Genomic DNA, 13535 nt, shown 5'->3' with positions numbered 1-13535 from the left:
TCAAAACTATAAATCAGCGTACTATATGAAAGACATATAGAAAGCTTGGCTTATTTTTTTACTATGACAATCAAGTCTTCCCGGACAATATTTATATCTGATGATAATTTCCGTCGCAGTTTCAAGTTCACAATCTTGATGTGATTTGATAAGTCCCGATAGCAGGGGAGGGTATGAAGTAGATCAGGGAAATTGCTGGGTAAAACAGGTTGAAATGAGAATAGAGAACAAAATTTTTTAAAACAAGCACAAAAAACGCTTAAAATCGGCCAATGAAACTCTACGATCATCCCCACACTAACTTAACTTAACACATAAATATAACTATCTCGAGGTGAACATAAATGATGCAGACTTGATCCTTTCCCTGAAAAAGAGACTCTAAGAGAGACTGAAACCGTTGAAAGTTCTTGTTGGAAGAGAACATGGCATCAATGTTAAGCTCGCTAGACTGTTTTACTTGACTTTTATAAGATCAGTTGTAGACTACCATGCACTGCACTTGTTGCAGTGTAAGGAATCAGAATAGCTTGGAGGTAGTGCAAAATGAAGCCATGAGGATTATCCTCGGCGCCCCGAGAACAGCAAGGATAGTAAACATGAGGTCAGAACTTAACCTACCATCCATCTCTGATAGAATAATATTTATTTCCACTATATTTGGGGTCAAAACCCTGAGGGAACCCTTGTATCTTTCAGTCTTCCAAAAACAAATACAGCATAAATTCACGCAAGCAGATGTGACTAATCACACACACGCGCGCCCTCTAATACACAAAATCTCCATGAACATTACAAAGCTCAATGTCCCAATAAGTAAAATACCACAGGGTCGATCCATTCCACCATGGAAAAATTCAAAATTGATCGTGCACCTTACGTGTCTACCACAAAAAACAGTGTACATAACTGCGTGTTACAAAAAATTGCATTAGCAACGGTAAAGGAACACACACAGTCTATGGGTGATGAGGTATACGAGTGTTACATTGACGGATCCGTACAGTCTGGATACAAAGCTGGTTGTGCTTGTACTGTATACAAAAATGGCTTACTACAACATCAAGTTAATATGAGAGTGCAAAATTGGGCCAGCACTACACAAACGGAGCTGGCAGGTATACTCCTTGCAACGGAATTCTTAATGTCTCGGGGCTCTGGAGTATATTTCTCTGACTCTCAGAGTGCTCTTCGGACACTAAATTCTTTCAAAGCAGGTGGCGATGAGGAAATTGTGAGTTGCATTAAGCGTAACGTAACTTGTGCAATAGAGCGCAATTTTAACATTCAATTTGTATGGATACCATCTCATGTTGGCATAAGCAAGCACGACCAAGTAGACAAATTGGCGAAGGAAGCCTGTAGCAAAGATACTGTGAACATAGATCTTGGGATGCCTTTTGCTAGGGTTGCACATATATTGAAAAGTTCTCATAAGGAAGAACTAGTAGATCTGACGAACACTCAAAGGCCTGAAAGCTGTACCATAAGGCACTACGATCAGTATAGAGATAGAAAACCCTCCTATGGGTGGCTCCGAAGTCAAACCATACAATGTGACGTGGTTATTGCCAGAATACGTTTAAGTTACAGAATGTATTGGCAACTGCACGGTGCAAGAAGTGCAGATGAATCTAAATGTAGACTGTGTAACGAAGAAAACAAGCGAACGCTTGAGCATTATATCTCGGAATGTCATGTGATACAGCCTTTCAGACCACCTAACATGAGGTATAAAGAACTATGTGAATATTTCATTTCATCTAATACATTGGAAGATATACTCGTATTATATCCTAAATTTACTATGTAAAACTGCCGTAAACAAAAACACAGTGTTATGTAAACACAGTGGCAAAAGCATATCAACGTATTATTTTTGTATGATGTATGACATGTTTCTATATTACCATGTACAATTACAGTAGTCACAGACTACTGTACTGTGTCAGATGTATGTAAAACTGTAATCATGATTGCCCATGCCTGAGCGGATAGCCAGGGTGGTAAATAAACTTACTTAACTTAACTTTCAGGAGGGGGGGGGGGGGGACACCGTGGCTTCAATAAAATACGATCTTTATATTCCCTAGCCAGAGGGCTCTGCCATCTGGAGCCCCAGGTAAAACTACATAGCTTCATATAGCAAACCACCGAACTATGGTTAGAATTACTTGGTTTCTTAATGGGCTCAAATATCGAGCTGGAATCGATGCAACACTTAAAAGGAAACTTTTTTCACTGGCGTTTGTCAATGACTGGTGTTGCAATTCTCCCGGTGGCAAAACCGTTGGCTGTTTGAATGGATGCACAAGAGCAGGCTCGGGGATTTGACGGATGTCTGGTCCCCCAGATTTATGGGATATGCCTTCGTGGAAATCCTGGACAAGAAGTTTCTACCATCAATGAGGGCCATGGTGTTCCCCGAGTCAGAGCCATCTTACCTCGTTCACGAAAACATCCCCACCCAGACGAGCAGTGTTGTGAAGCCGTGACTTTGGAAACACCCCGAAATCACGCTGTGCCATATCCACCCAAATCCCTGGCAGGGATACTAATATCAGCAGTTTTTCCAACCACTTTTTGTGGCTTAACAGGGAGAATCCCAAGGTTGCAGAGCAAGAGGCAGACAAAAGGAAGTACATTGATGGAATAAGGACAGTAGATGGATGCAAATCTGCACATATACTGCAAATGATAGAGACTGAGAAGTGCGGCAATCCATGGTTGCCAGCGTCTGCAGGGGTATGACACTCCGATAAAATGATTTTCCTCTTTAAGCTATTATCTAATCGTTCTTTGATACTCGTATATGTACATTATAGTAAAAATGATTAGAATATATATATATATTTTGTACTTCGGAGTAGCAAAAAATGGTTAATAATAGCATGAAGAGAAAAACAATACGATCACAAACAGAGCGATCACCTCTGGTAATGGAAATATCGAAGGTAGAAAATATGATCTTAGTTTTTGTTTTCTAACTTCATAAACATCGACAACAGCACGTGCGTTCGTATGTGCGTATGGAGACATTAGTTTGTTGTCTATATATAATCATCAATGATACACTAGTCATAGTTCAAACCTTTGTACATTAAAATTCCTTATTATATATCTTTCATCCATATAATTTTGAGTTTCCTATTGCAACATTAAATATTTTATGTATCTACATGGTGTGTTTGCCAGGGGGCGTGGCCATCTCTGAAACATGGCCATGGTGAAGGTCGGGAAAACCGTGCAAAGAAATCGTGTGCAGATTTTGACACGGGAATAATATCATACTCAAACAAAGTTGTAGGAAACCCCGATTTCTGTTTTGAGTATTTTGTGCGTCAAGGCTTTACCGCAACTTACGTAATTTTAAGTGTCAGCATCCACAGGCCAAGAAACGGATGCATCCTTGTCTTCCTGGTTGTGGTTCAGCTCTTTCCTCCAGACAAATAAAGGTCAAGTCTTGGGGTCCAGGGGCAGAGGGGGGGGGGGGGGTCGGGGGCAAGTAAAGATCCCAACATGAGGAGGGATCCGGGGGCAGATACCCCGATAGGTAAATTACCCAACAATGATATGCATTTACGTCGATTTTAATGAACGTGAGCGGATCTTCCCGTATACTTTTTTGAAAGAGAGCGTTTCGGACCGTAGAGGTTTTGAAATGTCGGGCCGTAGAATTTCAGTGTTTGCGGGCGTTTCTTGAGCTGATTTTAAAAATTTTTCTTTCGTTGTTTTATGTATTACTGCATTATATTTACTGTATTCAAACCGGTTTTACCCCATATTTTCCTTGATATACTTCATGCCCCTACTACTGGGACTAATTAAATTAAGATTATTGGCTGAATATGGAATTCCGACAATCAAAAATGGTATACATCTGAAATATACCTATAATCATCACAGACTGTCGTCAAATAAACTCGCGAACGCGAAATACATTTTTTGAAAGAATTACCATTTTTTTTACAAATAGACATTTTCAGTGTTCAAAATGCAGATGAAATATGAATTTTTAGTGTTGAAAATCTTAAGTTCAAATCTTCAAATCCACGACAAATAGACATTTTCATTATTCAAAATCTACAAGCAATTGACATTTTCAGCATTCAAAATCTATATGACCAAAAAAATACGAAATAGACAATTTGTTATATATTTACATATGACCGCATTAAGATGTAAGAACACAGTCAAAAAGAGAGACAAAGATACAAGCACAGACAGATAATAACGTCAGAAATGAGAAGTAAGTCCACGGCAATCGGGTGGGATTTCAGGAGAGCTCCCTGCTGGGGCAATACTGCGGTGAAGCGTTTCTCTGGGGGAGGAGCCTCTAAGAAAAAACGGTGATCGGGTGAGGGATAAAATACGGCTGTACCTGTGTTATTTATGACGCTAGTGTTTATGCCCTATACGATGACAGTGTCCATTTCCCTCTGTATCTGTGCGTCGCTTTCGATAACATAAATCACATGAAAAATAGAATCAACAGAGCCATGAGTCTCCAGAAAAACGTACTAATGTGAAGAAAAGTCTAAAGAAAACTCTCACCTTACTCAAATTGTTTCGGAAGATGGAATGAATATTCGAAGCAGAGTCGTTTAACTCGGTAAATCTGAATCACGAACCCAAACCAAACCAGAGCAATTCGCACCAAAAATGACGTAAAAGATGAATTACTTTTAAAATAGAGTACATATATACCATGAGGTTTGACACCATTACGATGATCTTTACCTTACCTTCTATTAAGTCCAGAAAGGCCTTGATATTACCATGACTTTAAGCCCTCCTGTTCTCCCTCAGCCTATATCTCTTTATTTTGGGATTTTAAGCTCCGAACGATAGAAAAACGAATCGTCATTTATCGATGATACCATACATATAATGTAAAACTATTGGGGATGCATTTATGGGATGGTTGATACATATTAGTTATCAGTGCCTTTACTTTCTAATGTCTTACGACACTTGAAAGCATCGCTAATCCCATTCGCGACACTTCCCCGGGGCGGTCGGGACAGGAACGATGCCAATGTTCCTACTCTGTTGACAAGGGTTTGACTCCCCCCTCCCCCCATTCCTAAGAATCGCGCTGGAGGTAACGAATCTGATTTTATTTTTGAGTTATATAAGATTATCAATCACTGTTTTAGTGATATTTCATTAGCAAATAGCAGTATATACAAGTTTTTAGTTATCAACATCTTAAAATTACAAATAAAACGATGGAGAAATACCGAAATCAGTTAAAAATGCGCGCGCTCTAAGCGCCTCCCATTATATTTATTCCTTCGTCTATTGCCATCGGTTTCGAACATATATGTTTTTTTTTTAATGTTTTGAATATATCATCTCTTATTAATTGATATGAATTACATTTAAAAGGATATGTGAGTTTACGCCTTCATATTCAATTATACATACACAAAAAAAAAAAAAAAATGATTATGTAGAACTTGATATAAATTTTCGTAATAATCTTTTGACCATTCAAACACATTCTGTAAACAAATCATGAATCTGTCTGAGATACTTTCCTATTTCATTCGTCATGGAACACTTTTGGAGGCCTTAATATGCCCGAAGATAAAACATAAATGATATAATAAAAACAATAATGACTATTGTTACCTGTGCAAGACATGGTGAAATATGTTAATTAAAAGCGTAGGCATACGGAAGATAAAGCAAGTCTCGCTCTTCTGAGCCATGGCCGTATTAATATGAAAGCATTTTAAAATATTAAATTATACATATTAAAACTTATACTTTATACTATTATCTATGATGGTAGCGTAGATTTTCATAATAAACATTTTGTTGCTAGAGAATGACGATAACATGTTTCCCACATTACCAATGGATATTTCTAAGGATCACATTATGGTCATAGATTAGAATATCTTATATCACATTACATATCCCAATAAATGGAAATTGAAAAGAAAACATGAACATGTGTATTATATGTATGCATATATATATATATATATATATATATATATATATACATGTCTGCATATTTATATACATATATATGAATATATATGTATATATACATATATATGTATATATGTGTATATATATATATATATATATATACATACAGAGATGCAAATACATTTAGTCTGGGTCCAATAATATCCTCATTAGCATCCCCATCGTTGCTGAACAATACATGCAGTGCAACATCAAATTTGAGCTTTCCATTTACTTGCAGTTTCAAACCTGGCTCGTCAGCGAGTTGCATGAGAATATACATGACTCCGCCCCCATAAATAGGGGCGGAGTCATAGGAAACCGTAGCATGACAGTTTTGACGGCGAAAATGAGACCTCAAAACACAATTTGTAGATGATGAATATACATAGTATTTAGGCCTAAATATACATCTCATTATCTATCATAGCTCGATCTAGTTAAGGAATCTCAATGATAACGATTGATTGCAGGAGTACCCAATCAATTATTCGATCTTACAGCTGATCATTTGGCTGTAGGAGTTCCATGCACAGTGCATTTCCCAATGTACTAAATTATGTATTTTGTCAGCTTGCGGTCGTAGTTTCTAATCTTAAGTTATTAATACCTTACCTCCAAGATCTAATGACAGATTACCATAAACTGTGATAAAAAGGAGAAAACGGACATTGACCATAGTCACTGGCGTGGTTGAGGTAAATGAACTGCATTGTGAACCAAGTCATAACGTAATTTTAACGTATTGAAAGTCTTGTCATATTAACGACAATAAATGTTTTATGGGTTAAATATGAGATTGGTAGATCACATAAGGATAATTGCGGTAAAAGTGGTTCACATCCCACAAAAGGCTGGGCACTCTTGGATTACTAGTTCATATTCAATCGCTGACTGGGTCTTAGAACCAGTCCGGGCATCCGCCACCAATCATTCGATCTATTATTTTTACTATTCTGCTGATGCGTGTTCCATCTTCGTTTCAAATTGTGTGCCCCTTCTATACTCCCTGTTTTTCGAAACGATTTTTTTTTTGCAGGTGCTTTAAATTATCTATTTCAATTTTCATCCAGCGACCATCGGTTCATTCGCTGCTGATCGTGGCCTACAGTTAATCTTGGAACTACGTACTCGATACTACGTTAAAAGGTGCGGGCTGCACTTAACGCGACAAACTGTAGCGTTTGACAATTACGAAGTTTGTTTGCACTCGGTACCTGGTTAAAACTATTTCCTGATATACAGCACTGGAACTACTAATGGTGTTTGCAAAGCTGTGAAACGAATAGGTCACGAAATCTGTTGAGGCTCAGTATTTGTTTTTCTCTCTCTCCCTCTTACACACGGACACACGCACATTATTTTTATTATTGTTATTATTATTACTATTATTATCCTCTTTCCCTTTCTCTCTCTATATATGTGTATATATGTATGTATATATGTATACATTTATATATGCATATATGTATGTATGTACACACACACACACACACACACACACACACACACACACACACACACACAGACACACACAAACACTAACATACAAACATACAAACACACAAACACACAAACACACACACATACTCACATACACACATACACATACACATACACATACACATACACATACACATACACATACACATACACATACACATACACATACACACACACACACATACACACATACACACACACACATACATACATATGTATATATATCAGTTGACGTAGAAGCAAAGTGCGTGCTAGCAATGGCTCAAGTAATGTATTCATTTACGTGGGAATAGAGGATTAATGCAAAAGCAGCAAAGAATGCCCTAACTCCTGGTGTGATTGGTAGGATATTTTCTGAGAAAAAAAGAAACATAACCGTGTAAATATAATTATATATATATATAAAATGGGATGAGAAAAAAATAGGTATTTAGTAGGGAAGTAAATGCGAAATGCGTTGATAAATCTGCACGGCATGGAATTCAGTATGAATGATAATACCAAATAAGAAAATAAATTGCTATGCTGACTATGCCTTTCCCTCAGCCAGAAGAAAGAAAGCAATGAGGTAAGGTGAGTGAAAGAAGGGGAGGGAAGAAAGAAGGGAAGAGGCGGGAGTGTAAGTAAGTACCAACATTTTATGTTGGTCAAAATGAGTGAAAATTATACAAATGGTAATATGTGAAAAGAAATACCGACTGATATAGCAGGAAATATTACTCTTCGTCAGTAATCATCTCTATCAGGCTGTATGAATAGAAAAGATAAGATACAAGGAAATATTTGTTCCCGTCCATTGTATTACTGTAAGACAATTTTCACTCCTGAAATGGAATGATCTGGTCAGGGAAATCGCTAGTATTAAGCAGGGTGTCTACTACTTGTTTTTATTTTTCAAGATCTTGAATTCTGAGGCACCAGCTTGAGAGCTTGAAAGAAAAATATGAAAACATGTATACAATCTTGAAAATTGTTTACGTTCAGTGTCAAAGAGAGAGAGAGAGAGAGAGAGAGAGAGAGAGAGAGCGAGAGAGAGAGGGAGAGAGGGAGAGAGGGAGAGAGAGGGAGAGAGGGAGAGAGAAACCTTGAGATTTCTTGATGCACGCAGACTCGCAGTCGCAAAGTTGCCAGGTCCTTATGTTATGTTATGAGAACTTATAGAATGTTCTTACGGTTTCTTTATGGTATCTATAAAAAAGCTGCTGCTAATACGTACCGTAGTTACTAAAGGATTCAAGAAACGGACTTGTAAGCGTTTTCCCGATAGGCCATTAAGGTTATCTCGTGGTATCCACTTTACCACTTTCATTATCTGCACCTTGCTAGGCTTCTGCAGGTTACACAATTTCCCTGGTGACATCTGACTTGGCTCTCGAGGTTCCCCATGCTACCCGTATTCCTTGGTTATATATGTTCCATCAGACTTCTTGTTTGATATGTGACGCGAGTGTTGTAGCAGCGACATCACGGTGGTTGACATCATGAATGATTTTTGCCATGAAGAGTCCCTACTACAAAGGCTACTTAAGAAATAGGACATCCTATCAAGATTTAATTCTGTCCTAGGAATTTAGAAGGCGACTAGTAACGGCGACATACTAACAGAAAATCGAGCTGCATATAAACATTTGGAGGAAACAGAAGGACTGGGTAAGATGATGCCAAGATGAAGCTAAAAGTAAAAGATGAATATTAAGAGTTCAGAAAATCAGTGAAGGAAACATGTAACCAAGAGAGGTGCTGAAAGTGGACCTTAATAGCACGATTTCAGGGTGAAGGTAATGCCTGGGGGAATTCATGAACTTTTGGGGGGATATTGACAACAATGTAGCATTTAAATGGCCTTGTAGCTTCGTTTCAATTGACGGCACAATATTGCTAGGAAGTTCGTTTCCGCCAGTGTCAAATGGCAAGGGTTTTCTCTGTTCATTTGGTGATAAATAATGTTATTGGTAAGTCAGAGAAAATAAATGATAAGGAAATACCTAAAGAAGCAAAGACTGCCACTCAGGATTATACCTCAAAATGTCTAAGGGAACTCAGAGATGATGTTATGGATTTTCCAAAGTTGACTTTTGTGTTAGAGAAAAGTCATGCTGAGCACAGGGACAACGTTAAATGAAACCACGGCAGAGACACCCAAAATGTATGCTGAAGCACGTGTAAAGCTCGGCTTTGGTGATCAATACTTGTTGGCTCAACAGACAATATGTATGAGGATGGTTGTATGTTTCTTGCCTATATCGCAATGTACAGTGTATATGGGAGTATATACAGGTGATATAATTATGAGCTATAAACAATAGCCAAAGGACAGCTACTCAGACCCCAAGACGTCAGAAAATGATATACAAAGTTAGAGAGAGAGACTTATTTTATTTACGATTTCATCCATTTATATAGTGTTCATTTGGATTATATTTTTTCGTATTGTGAGATGGTGGAACACGACGTCGAAAATATGTGAAAACTTTGAAATATGTTCATGTGATTTTGAGATTTTTTTCCGGAACCAACTTTATTTGGTATTTTATCCATTGAATAATTTATCAAATTTTAGTTTGTTTTATTGTAAAGAGCCTTGGTTTTATGGTTTTGCGTTAGTTTTATTTTTTTCTCGGTCGGTTTAATGTGATTATTGCAATTCGTTTTATTAAAATGTGAGTATTACTTAAAATCTACTTTTGGTAATTTCATTGTTTTTTTGTGTGATATGCAAAACAAAAGCCATAGAACAGAGACTTTACTTTATCTTTATAATGTATTCATCCGAAGTGATATTTAAGATTGATATCTGTGAGGCCTAAATTGAATATATGAAAAGGGTCACACGATAACAATTAATGACGCAAAATTATACAGAAACATGGCGAAGATATCCACAGATTAAATGGCTAAATGTACACAGCCAAAAGGCAAGGTGAACGCTGCAGTTTCATATTAATAAAATCGACATTTTTCTTTATATATATATATATATATATATATATATATATATATATATATATGTAAATACACACACACACACACACATATATATATATATATATATATATATATATATATATATATATATATATATATATATTGTGTGTGTGTGTGTATATATATGTATATCATCTGTCTGATTTCTATGTCTGTATTATCTATATATTTACAGGAAAATGTTTTCGAGCATACACGTGTACAATATGCCTGTAAATCAACATCACATTTTGTATAAATTATGCGTAAGCTTGTCTGTTTGTGGACACGCATACACAATCACATGCCCATACACATGGAAACACACACACACACACACACACACACACACACACATATGTATATATATATATATATATATATATATATATGCACAACCACACAAACATCCATGTGTATATATATATTTATATATATATATATATACACACACACAATATATATATATATATATATATATATATATATATATTGTGTGTGTGTGTGTGTATATATGTATATCATCTGTCTGATTTCTATGTCTGTATTATCTATATATTTACAGGAAAATGTTTTCGAGCATACACGTGTACAATATGCCTGTAAATGAACATCACATTTTGTATAAATTATGCGTAAGCATGTCTGTTTGTGGACACGCATACACAATCACATGCCCATACACATGGAAACACACACACACACACACACACACACACACACACAAATATATATATATATATATATATATATATATATATATATATATGCACAACCACACAAACATCCATGTGTATATATATATACACACACACAATATATATACATATATATATATACATATATATCTGTATATATAAGTATATATATATATATGTTTATACATATATATCATAATGGTGTGTGTATGTACATATGCATGTTCATATGTATGTATATATCTGTAAATTTATATCTATATAAACTGTACGGATTATAATGTCCATGTGTTTATTTGTGTGTGTTCTAGAGTGAGTATCTCTGCAATATGTTTTTACCATCGTATTAAAGATGTACTTTTGTCAACATATTTTTTTACTTGTTTCTTAATTTTCCGGGATTGTTACTTTATTACATTTTCATAATTAAAGTAATTATTATCATTCGAACGATTGATATTATTATCATTATTATTATCGTGCTTACGACCACAGCGAGAGAAATAAAAGAATCATGACAACGGTCATTGGGTCCATTAAGGTGCGCATGTGCGACATCACGCGTGCCCTTTATAACAGGACTTCGATTTGTCCGTCACTTAGCCTTCTCCGACGTCGTGGGTAAGTCGGCTCCAGGCCAAACTTCAAGTGGTGTAAGTCTATATACACTTTAGGCACCGCAAGAAAAGAGAACCGTATTGTACTGTTTCTCGCGTTGAGGTCATCCAGTTTGAGGGATTTTGTTTAGGATTCTTAAAAGGGTTTTTTATTTTGTGAAGTCATTTACCAAAGGAGCGTTGAAGGAGTTTGCTAAGTGAAGCCTGGAGCAACAATGGGGAAGACGTTATTTGTTGTGCAGTGGGAAGGGGGAAAAAACTCATTCGCACTGAGGTTTTAGGAGACAGGCTTGCTCATAGGCTTTCCATTCAGTGATGGTACAAAATGCGAAATTGTAACCAGTACTTTAGTTAGAGCATGTTCTAAGGGGACCGACCTTGCAAGTCAAGCCAAAACATTTGCATTTTGATAATTTGAGTTATATAGCTCCTTAACAGGTTTAACCCATGGACGTTTTCCCTCATACTTGCAACACTTATTGCTGCCTTGTTTTGTATACAATTTACAATTTTCATTGAAATGGCTGTACTAGAGTATACTACCAAAACCCATTTCGGTTAAAAACGCCTATATATGTCTTTTTTAATTGCTAATTTTGGAGTGTATTCGAAGATAGAAAATTTAAATTCAAAAATAGACTTTGGATATCATGTTTTACACATACACAATATATATATTTATTTATACACACACACATATATATAAAGTGTGTGTGTGTGTGTGTGTGTGCAATATGTAACTACATTTTGTGCAAAAAACAAAACTTACAGAAACATGCATTTCTTAAAATCCGTTATTTTTTTCTATCAACTCTACCTACATCGTTTTATTATATTTCTTCTTCTTATACTTTTTAATCATTGGACAATTTTTTTTTTTTCATGATAATAAAAATCGCTTTCCTGCATCATAGAAACAAAGCATAGATTTCACACTTATAGCGAAATTATGAAATGTTAAAATGTAGGCCTACCATCTAAAATAGGTTTGGTTGATTTTTTATTTCTCATCTACATATTTACAGAACCTCACTTGGCCTTGAGATATTTAATGGAAATAAATCGTGACGGAAAAAGAAAAGAAAAGAAAGGCTTTATAGGGAATGATAATAATAATAATAAATAAATGTGATGGTAAACATAATGGTAATAATAATATTTTATATTTTTTTGTTGTGTTGCCACAATCTTATTATCTATATTTCTTTATTCAGTCAAAACAAAGCGAAATGAGATATGTGGCATTTTAGGAATAATGCTTAATTGATACAGCGTATTTCAAAATATAGTGACGCATGGACGCCGAATTAATGACACGTGTGAATGTGTCAGGTGTCGCGTACGTCATTCTTTATACATTTAATTGGAAGGATAACTACTAGTTATATACTGAATAAGGTAAACTGTTAGCTGACAATTATTTACAAAGTGAATTCAATTGGCAAGTTGCGTTTTGAGACCCTAGGTAACATTGTTGGTTGAGGACACCTGCATTCACCACTTAACAATCCCTTTGAATCAAATCTTTACACATTTTATTGTATTTTTTTTTTCTCTTTAGCTGCGGAAATTATTATATATCCAGACTGTTTATTTCTTGGTTGAGGAATTGACATACTTGATCGTATGATTTTAAGAAGAGTAATAAATTAACCATGATCCTCAGAATGGGCAGCCTTGTTTCAAACGTTTCTAGGCTCCAGTTATCAGAGTCAGAGTACACCCAGTTTTTACACAACATTTATATGTAAATAGATTCACAAGCACA

Source organism: Penaeus chinensis, chromosome 9 (genome assembly GCF_019202785.1).
Source record: "Penaeus chinensis breed Huanghai No. 1 chromosome 9, ASM1920278v2, whole genome shotgun sequence".
In the NCBI taxonomy this organism is placed as follows: Eukaryota; Metazoa; Arthropoda; class Malacostraca; order Decapoda; family Penaeidae; genus Penaeus; species Penaeus chinensis.
Note: the sequence above shows the minus strand (reverse complement) of the source record.